General features: G+C 41.3%; 1 non-coding gene across 1 annotated transcript; it reads left to right on the forward strand.

Moving 5' to 3' along the window:
* The first annotated feature begins 3,221 nt into the window (after window positions 1–3,221).
* LOC123688464 lies at window positions 3,222–3,339 on the forward strand. Its single transcript, XR_006749985.1, has one exon. It is a non-coding gene; the product is annotated as a 5S ribosomal RNA (ribosomal RNA).
* The last annotated feature ends 6,661 nt before the right edge of the window (window positions 3,340–10,000 follow it).

Raw genomic sequence — 10,000 nt, forward strand, 5'->3', positions numbered from 1 at the left:
TTTTAAGGTTGGTCGCTTAAAGGCCATTCGACTACAAAGAGACGAAGCGGACCGCGACCTCGCTGCATGAGGTTGACGAAAGCGACCCAAGATGCGAAAGCCGAAACCAACACACCTTGCCAGTACCCAAACGCCGAGGTCGGATTCGGGTCTACCACTTACCAACTGAATATCATCCTAAAAAGAACTCCAAACAGTCTAGGACAGGACCCATTCTCCACCCCTTCTATATATGTCAGGAGAACCCCGGATTCCCCTCCAGACACGATTTAGCAAACTTTTCCCGATCGATCCGACCCACCGAGGCCGTTTCGACCGTTCGCCGCGCCTACTAGAGCTGATTTCTTCGGACTCCGATCAGAAAATCCGCCGATGCATGTCGTTAACACCTAGTCCGCCTCGTCCGATCGATCGAGGCCGTTTCGACCGTTCGCCGCGCCTACTAGAGCTGATTTCTTCGGACTCCGATCAGAAAATCCGCCGATGCATGTCGTTAACACCTAGTCCGCCTCGTCCGATCGATCTAGGCCGTCTCGATCCACCCATCGCGCATCGAAAGTCGCATCTCTCGAACTCCGATCCGGAAATCGGCCGATGCATCACGTTAACTATTTCTTATATATCTAATATAATATACATCGAGACGGTAAGAATTCTTTTAATCGAAGATATACATATACTTCTCATCAATATCCAAAAGCTTATCGAAAAATAAATTACTCAACTTTTACGTGAAGAATCGTTCACCCAAACCTTATCCCCTATATATGTCAGGAGAACCCAAGGTTCCCCTCCAGACACGATTTAGCAAACTTTTCCCGATCGATCCGACCCACCGAGGCCGTCTCGACCGTCCGCTGCGCCTACTAGGGCCGATTTCTTCGGACTCCGATCAGAAAATATACCGATGCATGTCGTTAACACCTAGTCCGCCTCGTCCGATCTATCTAAACAGTCTCGACGCACCCAACACTCTTTCAAAGTCGGATTACTCGGACTCAATCTGAAAATGGACCGATGCATGACGTCAACACTTAGCCCGCCTCGTCTGATCGATCTAAGCCATCTCGACCCACCCAACACGCCTTCCAAGTCGGATCACTCGGACTTCGATCTGAAAATCTCCGGACTCATTTTTATGAATATCCCCAGTCAGTAAGAACGTTATTTCGCCAATATATACCAACAATAAACCATATTCCAATAGCTGAACCAAAAATATAATTCCCGATCCAAACGTTCTGCATCGCCCAACGCGACCACCTTCCCTATATATGTCAGGAGAGCACAGGGTTCCCCTCCAGACAACACTTACGCTCTATCCCCGACTCTCGGTCGATCGATAGGCCAGGTCAGCGGTGTCTGTTTCGGCCGAAGCTCGGACTTTGGTCAAAATGTTCCGATACAAAATTTGAACCAAGATAGATACAGATATGATTCCTTCTTAAATATACGTTGATTATCGAACAGAATATGGTAAATATTTTGCGATGACCGAGGATTTCATGAATTTTTTTTTTTTCGAAAAAATTTTCTGTTATCGGAATTTCCTCAAATTTCATTTGGTTGCCTCCTAATGCATATTAAAAACGATAATCAACAATCAGAATCATTATTTATCATTTATTTCAATTTTTATAATGAAAAACGTTCACGTCCTTTCGCGCCTCTCGATCGTCGTTTACGTGATGCATCGGTCAGCCCTAGTTTACGTGGTGCATCGGTAAGATCGAGTTCACGTTCTGCATCGGTAAGATCCAGTTCACGTGGTGCATCGGTAAGATCGAGATTACGTGGTGCATCGGTAAGATCGAGTTTACGTGGTGCATCGGTAAGATCCAATTCACGTTCTGCATCGGTAAGATCCAGTTCACGTGGTGCATCGGTGAGATCGAGTTTACGTTCTGCATCGGTGTGATCTAGTTTACGTTGTGCATCGGTAAGATCGAGATTACGTGAAGCATCGGTATGATCGAGTTTACGTTCTGCATCGGTCTGGACTTAGAGATATATTTTCGACGTGAAAATGTTCCGATACAACTTTTGAACCAGGATAGTTAGAGAGATGATTTTTTCTGGGATGTACGTTGATTGGGGAATGGATTGTGGAAAATAACTTGCCATGACCGAGGTGTTCTCGAATTTTTTTTTTTTTTCGAAAAATATTTTCTGATTTTGGATTTTACTCAAATTTGATTTCGTTGCCTTCTAATGTGTTCTAAAAGAGTAAATCAGTAATCAGAATCGAAAAATATTTTTCGGATTTTTTTTTTTTTGAAAAAAAATTTTCTGATTTTGGAATTTCCTCAAATTTGATTTGGTTGCCTCTAATGTGTTTTTAAAGCGTAAATCAGTAATCAGAATCAATATTCATTGTCGACTTTAATTTTTATAAGGAAAAATGTTCACGTCCTTAAACGCCTCCCCATCATTAGCCCGAGTCCAAGTCGATGTCAGTCCCGAGCGGACGGTGTCAGATACTACCTATCGCCCCGGTCTGGACTTGGCGAGGTATTTCGACGTGAAATGTTCCGATACAACTTTTGAACCAGGATAGTTAGAGAGATGATTTCTTCTATGTTGTACGTTGATTGTGGAATGGATTGTGGGAAATAACTTGCCATGACCCAGGTGTTCTTGAATTTTTTTTTTTTCGAAAAAAATTTTCTGATCTTGAAATTTCCTCAAATCTGATTGCGTTGCCTTCTAATGTGTTCTAAAAGAGTAAATCAGTAATCAGAATCAATATTCATTGTCGACTTTAATTTTTATAAGGAAAAATGTTCACGTCCTTAAACGCCTCTCCATCGTTACCCCGACTCCAAGACGATGTTAGACCGGAGCGGACGGTGTCAGATGCGACCGATCTCCCCGTCTGGACTTAGCGAGATATTCCGACGTGAAATGTTCCGATACAAAAATTTAACTGTGATAGTTAGAGAGATGGTTCCTTTTGTGATGTACGTTGATTGTGTAATAGAATATGGAAATAAACTTGAGATGACCGAGGTCTTCTGGGATTTTTTTTTTTTTCGAAAAATATTTTTCGATTTCGGAAATCCCTCAAATTTCATTGAGATATGTCCTAATGTGTTCTTAAAGCTTAAATCAACAATCAGAATTAATATCCAAAAGTTATTTCATTTTTTATGAGGAAAAACGTTCACGTCCTTTCCGCTCCCAAAAAGTGAGATATCATAGAAAATATCGCAATATATGTTGTTTACGGCCATACCACGCTGAAATTGCCAGTTCTCGTCAGAACACTGAGCCAAGCAGCGTCGGGCGCGGTTAGTACTTGGATGGGTGACCGCTTGGGAACACCGCGTGCTGTAAGCTTTTTTTTTACGTTCTGCATCGGTCTGCCGAGATAACGTGGTGCATCGGTATGATCGAGTTTACGTTCTGCATCGGTAAGATCGAGATTACGTGATGCATCGGTAAGATTGAGATTACGTGGTGCATCGGTAAGATCGAGATTACGTGGTGCATCGGTAAGATCGAGTTTACGTGGTGCATCGGTAAGATCCAATTCACGTTCTGCATCGGTAAGATCCAGTTCACGTGGTGCATCGGTGAGATTGAGATTACGTGGTGCATCGGTAAGATCGAGTTTACGTGGTGCATCGGTAAGATCCAATTCACGTTCTGCATCGGTAAGATCCAGTTCACGTGGTGCATCGGTAAGATTGAGATTACGTGGTGCATCGGTAAGATCGAGTTTACGTGGTGCATCGGTAAGATCCAATTCACGTTCTGCATCGGTAAGATCCAGTTCACGTGGTGCATCGGTAAGATTGAGATTACGTGGTGCATCGGTAAGATCGAGTTTACGTGGTGCATCGGTAAGATCCAATTCACGTTCTGCATCGGTAAGATCCAGTTCACGTGGTGCATCGGTAAGATGGAGATTACGTGGTGCATCGGTAAGATCGAGATTACGTGGTGCATCGGTAAGATCTACTTTACGTTCTGCATCGGTCTGCCCTTGTTTACGTGGTGCATCGGTAAGATCGAGATTACGTGAAGCATCGGTATGATCGAGTTTACGTTCTGCATCGGTCTGCCCGATATTACGTGGTGCATCGGTTCAGCCCTAGTTTACGTTGTGCATCGGTCTGGACTTAGAGATATATTTTCGACGTGAAAATGTTCCGATACAACTTTTGAACCAGGATAGTTAGAGAGATGATTTTTTCTGTGATGTACGTCGATTGGGGAATGGATTGTGGAAAATAACTTGCCATGACCGAGGTGTCCTCGAATTTTTTTTTTTTTTTCGAAAAAAATTTTCTGATTGTGGAATTTTCTCAAATTTGATTTGGTTGCCTCCTAATGTGTTCTAAAAGAGTAAATCAGTAATAGGAATCGAAAAATATTTTTCGGATTTTTTTTTTTTTCGAAAAAAATTTTCTGATCGTGGAATTTCCTCAAATTCGATTTGGTTGCCTTCTAATGTGTTTTTAAAGCGTAAATCAGTAATCAGAATCAATATTCATTGTCGACTTTAATTTTTATAAGGAAAAATGTTCACGTCCTTAAACGCCTCCCCATCATCAGCCCGAGTCCAAGTCGATGTCAGTCCCGAGCGGACGGTGTCAGATACTACCTATCGCCGAGGTCTGGACTTGGCGAGATATTACGACGTGAAATGTTCCGATACAACTTTTGAACCAGGATAGTTAGAGAGATGATTTCTTCTATGTTGTACGTTGATTGTGGAATGAAATACGGAAAAAAAACTCGCCATGACCGAGGTGCATTACGATTTTTTTTTTTTTTTCGAAAAAAATTTTCTGATCGTGGAATTTTCTCAAATTTGATTTGGTTGCCTCCTTATATGTTCTAATAGCGATAATCAACAATCAGAATCAAAATCCATGATCGGGTTTGATTTTTATAAGGAAAAATGTTCACGTCCTTTTTTTCAACCCCGACTCATTGACGATGTTAGAACCGAGCCGGCGGTGTCAGATACGACCGATCGCCCCGGTCCCGATCGTCATTTACGTTGTGCATCGGTCTGCCCGAGATTACGTGGTGCATCGGTATGATCGAGTTTACGTGGTGCATCGGTAAGATCCAATTCACGTTCTGCATCGGTAAGATCCAGTTCACGTGGTGCATCGGTAAGATTGAGATTACGTGGTGCATCGGTAAGATCGAGTTTACGTGGTGCATCGGTAAGATCCAATTCACGTTCTGCATCGGTAAGATCCAGTTCACGTGGTGCATCGGTAAGATGGAGATTACGTGGTGCATCGGTAAGATCGAGATTACGTGGTGCATCGGTAAGATCTACTTTACGTTCTGCATCGGTCTGCCCTTGTTTACGTGGTGCATCGGTAAGATCGAGATTACGTGAAGCATCGGTATGATCGAGTTTACGTTCTGCATCGGTCTGCCCGATATTACGTGGTGCATCGGTTCAGCCCTAGTTTACGTTGTGCATCGGTCTGGACTTAGAGATATATTTTCGACGTGAAAATGTTCCGATACAACTTTTGAACCAGGATAGTTAGAGAGATGATTTTTTCTGTGATGTACGTCGATTGGGGAATGGATTGTGGAAAATAACTTGCCATGACCGAGGTGTCCTCGAATTTTTTTTTTTTTCGAAAAAAAATTTTCTGATTGTGGAATTTTCTCAAATTTGATTTGGTTGCCTCCTAATGTGTTCTAAAAGAGTAAATCAGTAATAGGAATCGAAAAATATTTTTCGGATTTTTTTTTTTTCGAAAAAAATTTTCTGATCGTGGAATTTCCTCAAATTCGATTTGGTTGCCTTCTAATGTGTTTTTAAAGCGTAAATCAGTAATCAGAATCAATATTCATTGTCGACTTTAATTTTTATAAGGAAAAATGTTCACGTCCTTAAAACGCCTCCCCATCATCAGGCCCGAGTCCAAGTCGATGTCAGTCCCGAGCGGACGGTGTCAGATACTACCTATCGCCGAGGTCTGGACTTGGCGAGATATTACGACGTGAAATGTTCCGATACAACTTTTGAACCAGGATAGTTAGAGAGATGATTTTCTTCTATGTTGTACGTTGATTGTGGAATGAAATACGGAAAATAACTCGCCATGACCGAGGTGATTACGATTTTTTTTTTTTTTTTCGAAAAAAATTTTCTGATCGTGGAATTTTCTCAAATTTGATTTGGTTGCCTCCTTATATGTTCTAATAGCGATAATCAACAATCAGAATCAAAATCCATGATCGGGTTTGATTTTATAAGGAAAAATGTTCACGTCCTTTTTTTCAACCCCGACTCATTGACGATGTTAGAACCGAGCCGGCGGTGTCAGATACGACCGATCGCCCCGGTCCCGATCGTCATTTACGTTGTGCATCGGTCTGCCCGAGATTACGTGGTGCATCGGTATGATCGAGTTTACGTGGTGCATCGGTAAGATCCAATTCACGTTCTGCATCGGTAAGATCCAGTTCACGTGGTGCATCGGTAAGATGGAGATTACGTGGTGCATCGGTAAGATCGAGATTACGTGGTGCATCGGTAAGATCTACTTTACGTTCTGCATCGGTCTGCCCTTGTTTACGTGGTGCATCGGTAAGATCGAGATTACGTGAAGCATCGGTATGATCGAGTTTACGTTCTGCATCGGTCTGCCCGATATTACGTGGTGCATCGGTTCAGCCCTAGTTTACGTTGTGCATCGGTCTGGACTTAGAGATATATTTTCGACGTGAAAATGTTCCGATACAACTTTTGAACCAGGATAGTTAGAGAGATGATTTTTTCTGTGATGTACGTCGATTGGGGAATGGATTGTGGAAAATAACTTGCCATGACCGAGGTGTCCTCGAATTTTTTTTTTTTTTCGAAAAAAATTTTCTGATTGTGGAATTTTCTCAAATTTGATTTGGTTGCCTCCTAATGTGTTCTAAAAGAGTAAATCAGTAATAGGAATCGAAAAATATTTTTCGGATTTTTTTTTTTTTCGAAAAAAATTTTCTGATCGTGGAATTTCCTCAAATTCGATTTGGTTGCCTTCTAATGTGTTTTTAAAGCGTAAATCAGTAATCAGAATCAATATTCATTGTCGACTTTAATTTTTATAAGGAAAAATGTTCACGTCCTTAAACGCCTCCCCATCATCAGCCCGAGTCCAAGTCGATGTCAGTCCCGAGCGGACGGTGTCAGATACTACCTATCGCCGAGGTCTGGACTTGGCGAGATATTACGACGTGAAATGTTCCGATACAACTTTTGAACCAGGATAGTTAGAGAGATGATTTCTTCTATGTTGTACGTTGATTGTGGAATGAAATACGGAAAATAACTCGCCATGACCGAGGTGATTACGATTTTTTTTTTTTTTTCGAAAAAAATTTTCTGATCGTGGAATTTTCTCAAATTTGATTTGGTTGCCTCCTTATATGTTCTAATAGCGATAATCAACAATCAGAATCAAAATCCATGATCGGGTTTGATTTTTATAAGGAAAAATGTTCACGTCCTTTTTTTCAACCCCGACTCATTGACGATGTTAGAACCGAGCCGGCGGTGTCAGATACGACCGATCGCCCCGGTCCCGATCGTCATTCACGTTGTGCATCGGTCTGCCCGAGATTACGTGGTGCATCGGTATGATCGAGTTTACGTGGTGCATCGGTAAGATCCAATTCACGTTCTGCATCGGTAAGATCCAGTTCACGTGGTGCATCGGTAAGATGGAGATTACGTGGTGCATCGGTAAGATCGAGATTACGGGGTGCATCGGTAAGATCTACTTTACGTTCTGCATCGGTCTGCCCTTGTTTACGTGGTGCATCGGTAAGATCGAGATTACGTGAAGCATCGGTATGATCGAGTTTACGTTCTGCATCGGTCTGCCCGATATTACGTGGTGCATCGGTTCAGCCCTAGTTTACGTTGTGCATCGGTCTGGACTTAGAGATATATTTTCGACGTGAAAATGTTCCGATACAACTTTTGAACCAGGATAGTTAGAGAGATGATTTTTTCTGTGATGTACGTCGATTGGGGAATGGATTGTGGAAAATAACTTGCCATGACCGAGGTGTCCTCGAATTTTTTTTTTTTTCGAAAAAAATTTTCTGATTGTGGAATTTTCTCAAATTTGATTTGGTTGCCTCCTAATGTGTTCTAAAAGAGTAAATCAGTAATAGGAATCGAAAAATATTTTTCGGATTTTTTTTTTTTTCGAAAAAAATTTTCTGATCGTGGAATTTCCTCAAATTCGATTTGGTTGCCTTCTAATGTGTTTTTAAAGCGTAAATCAGTAATCAGAATCAATATTCATTGTCGACTTTAATTTTTATAAGGAAAAATGTTCACGTCCTTAAACGCCTCCCCATCATCAGCCCGAGTCCAAGTCGATGTCAGTCCCGAGCGGACGGTGTCAGATACTACCTATCGCCGAGGTCTGGACTTGGCGAGATATTACGACGTGAAATGTTCCGATACAACTTTTGAACCAGGATAGTTAGAGAGATGATTTCTTCTATGTTGTACGTTGATTGTGGAATGAAATACGGAAAATAACTCGCCATGACCGAGGTGATTACGATTTTTTTTTTTTTTTCGAAAAAAATTTTCTGATCGTGGAATTTTCTCAAATTTGATTTGGTTGCCTCCTTATATGTTCTAATAGCGATAATCAACAATCAGAATCAAAATCCTGATCGGGTTTGATTTTTATAAGGAAAAATGTTCACGTCCTTTTTTTCAACCCCGACTCATTGACGATGTTAGAACCGAGCCGGCGGTGTCAGATACGACCGATCGCCCCGGTCCCGATCGTCATTTACGTTGTGCATCGGTCTGCCCGAGATTACGTGGTGCATCGGTCTGGACTTAGAGATATATTTTCGACGTGAAAATGTTCCGATACAACTTTTGAACCAGGATAGTTAGAGAGATGATTTTTTCTGTGATGTACGTCGATTGGGGAATGGATTGTGGAAAATAACTTGCCATGACCGAGGTGTCCTCGAATTTTTTTTTTTTTTTCGAAAAAAATTTTCTGATCGTGGAATTTTCTCAAATTTGATTTGGTTGCCTCCTAATGTGTTCTAATAGCGATAATCAACAATCAGAATCAAAATCCATGGTCGGGTTTGGTTTTTATAAGGAATAATGTTCACGTCCTTTTTTTCAACCCCGACTCATTGACGATGTTAGAACCGAGCCGGCGGTGTCAGATACGACCGATCGCCCCGGTCCCGATCGTCATTTACGTTGTGCATCGGTCTGCCCGAGATTACGTGGTGCATCGGTCTGGACTTAGAGATATATTTTCGACGTGAAAATGTTCCGATACAACTTTTGAACCAGGATAGTTAGAGAGATGATTTTTTCTGGGATGTACGTTGATTGGGGAATGGATTGTGGGAAATAACTTGCCATGACCGAGGTGTTCTCGAATTTTTTTTTTTTTTTCGAAAAAAATTTTCTGATCGTGGAATTTTCTCAAATTTGATTTGGTTGCCTCCTAATGTGTTCTAATAGCGATAATCAACAATCAGAATCAAAATCCATGGTCGGGTTTGGTTTTTATAAGGAATAATGTTCACGTCCTTTTTCGCCTATGTTCTTTTTCGACGTGAAATGTTCCGATACAACTTTTGAACCAGGATAGTTAGAGAGATGATTTTTTCTGGGATGTATGTTGATTGACGTACGAAACTTGGAAAAAAAATAGAAAAGACCGAGGTACTCTAGAAAAAAAAATTTATTGAAAATATTTTTTTGATTTCGGAATTAATTCGAAATTCATTCAGATGTCTTCTATCAATATCGCGAAAGAAAAATCAATAATCAGAATCGATATTCATCTAAGATTATTTCCTTCTGGATTGTGTTAACATTCGGTACGATCTTGTCTACGTGATGCATCGGTTTGTTTCTCGGCTCTTGTGAGCAAGTTGGACACTCGAGACGGCCTCCATCGATCGGATTAGGCGGGCTTTAATGTTAACGTGCTGCATCGGTGTGATCTTGTTTACGTCA

The sequence above is a fragment of the Harmonia axyridis genome, chromosome X, assembly GCF_914767665.1.
Source record: "Harmonia axyridis chromosome X, icHarAxyr1.1, whole genome shotgun sequence".
NCBI lineage: Eukaryota > Metazoa > Arthropoda > Insecta > Coleoptera > Coccinellidae > Harmonia > Harmonia axyridis.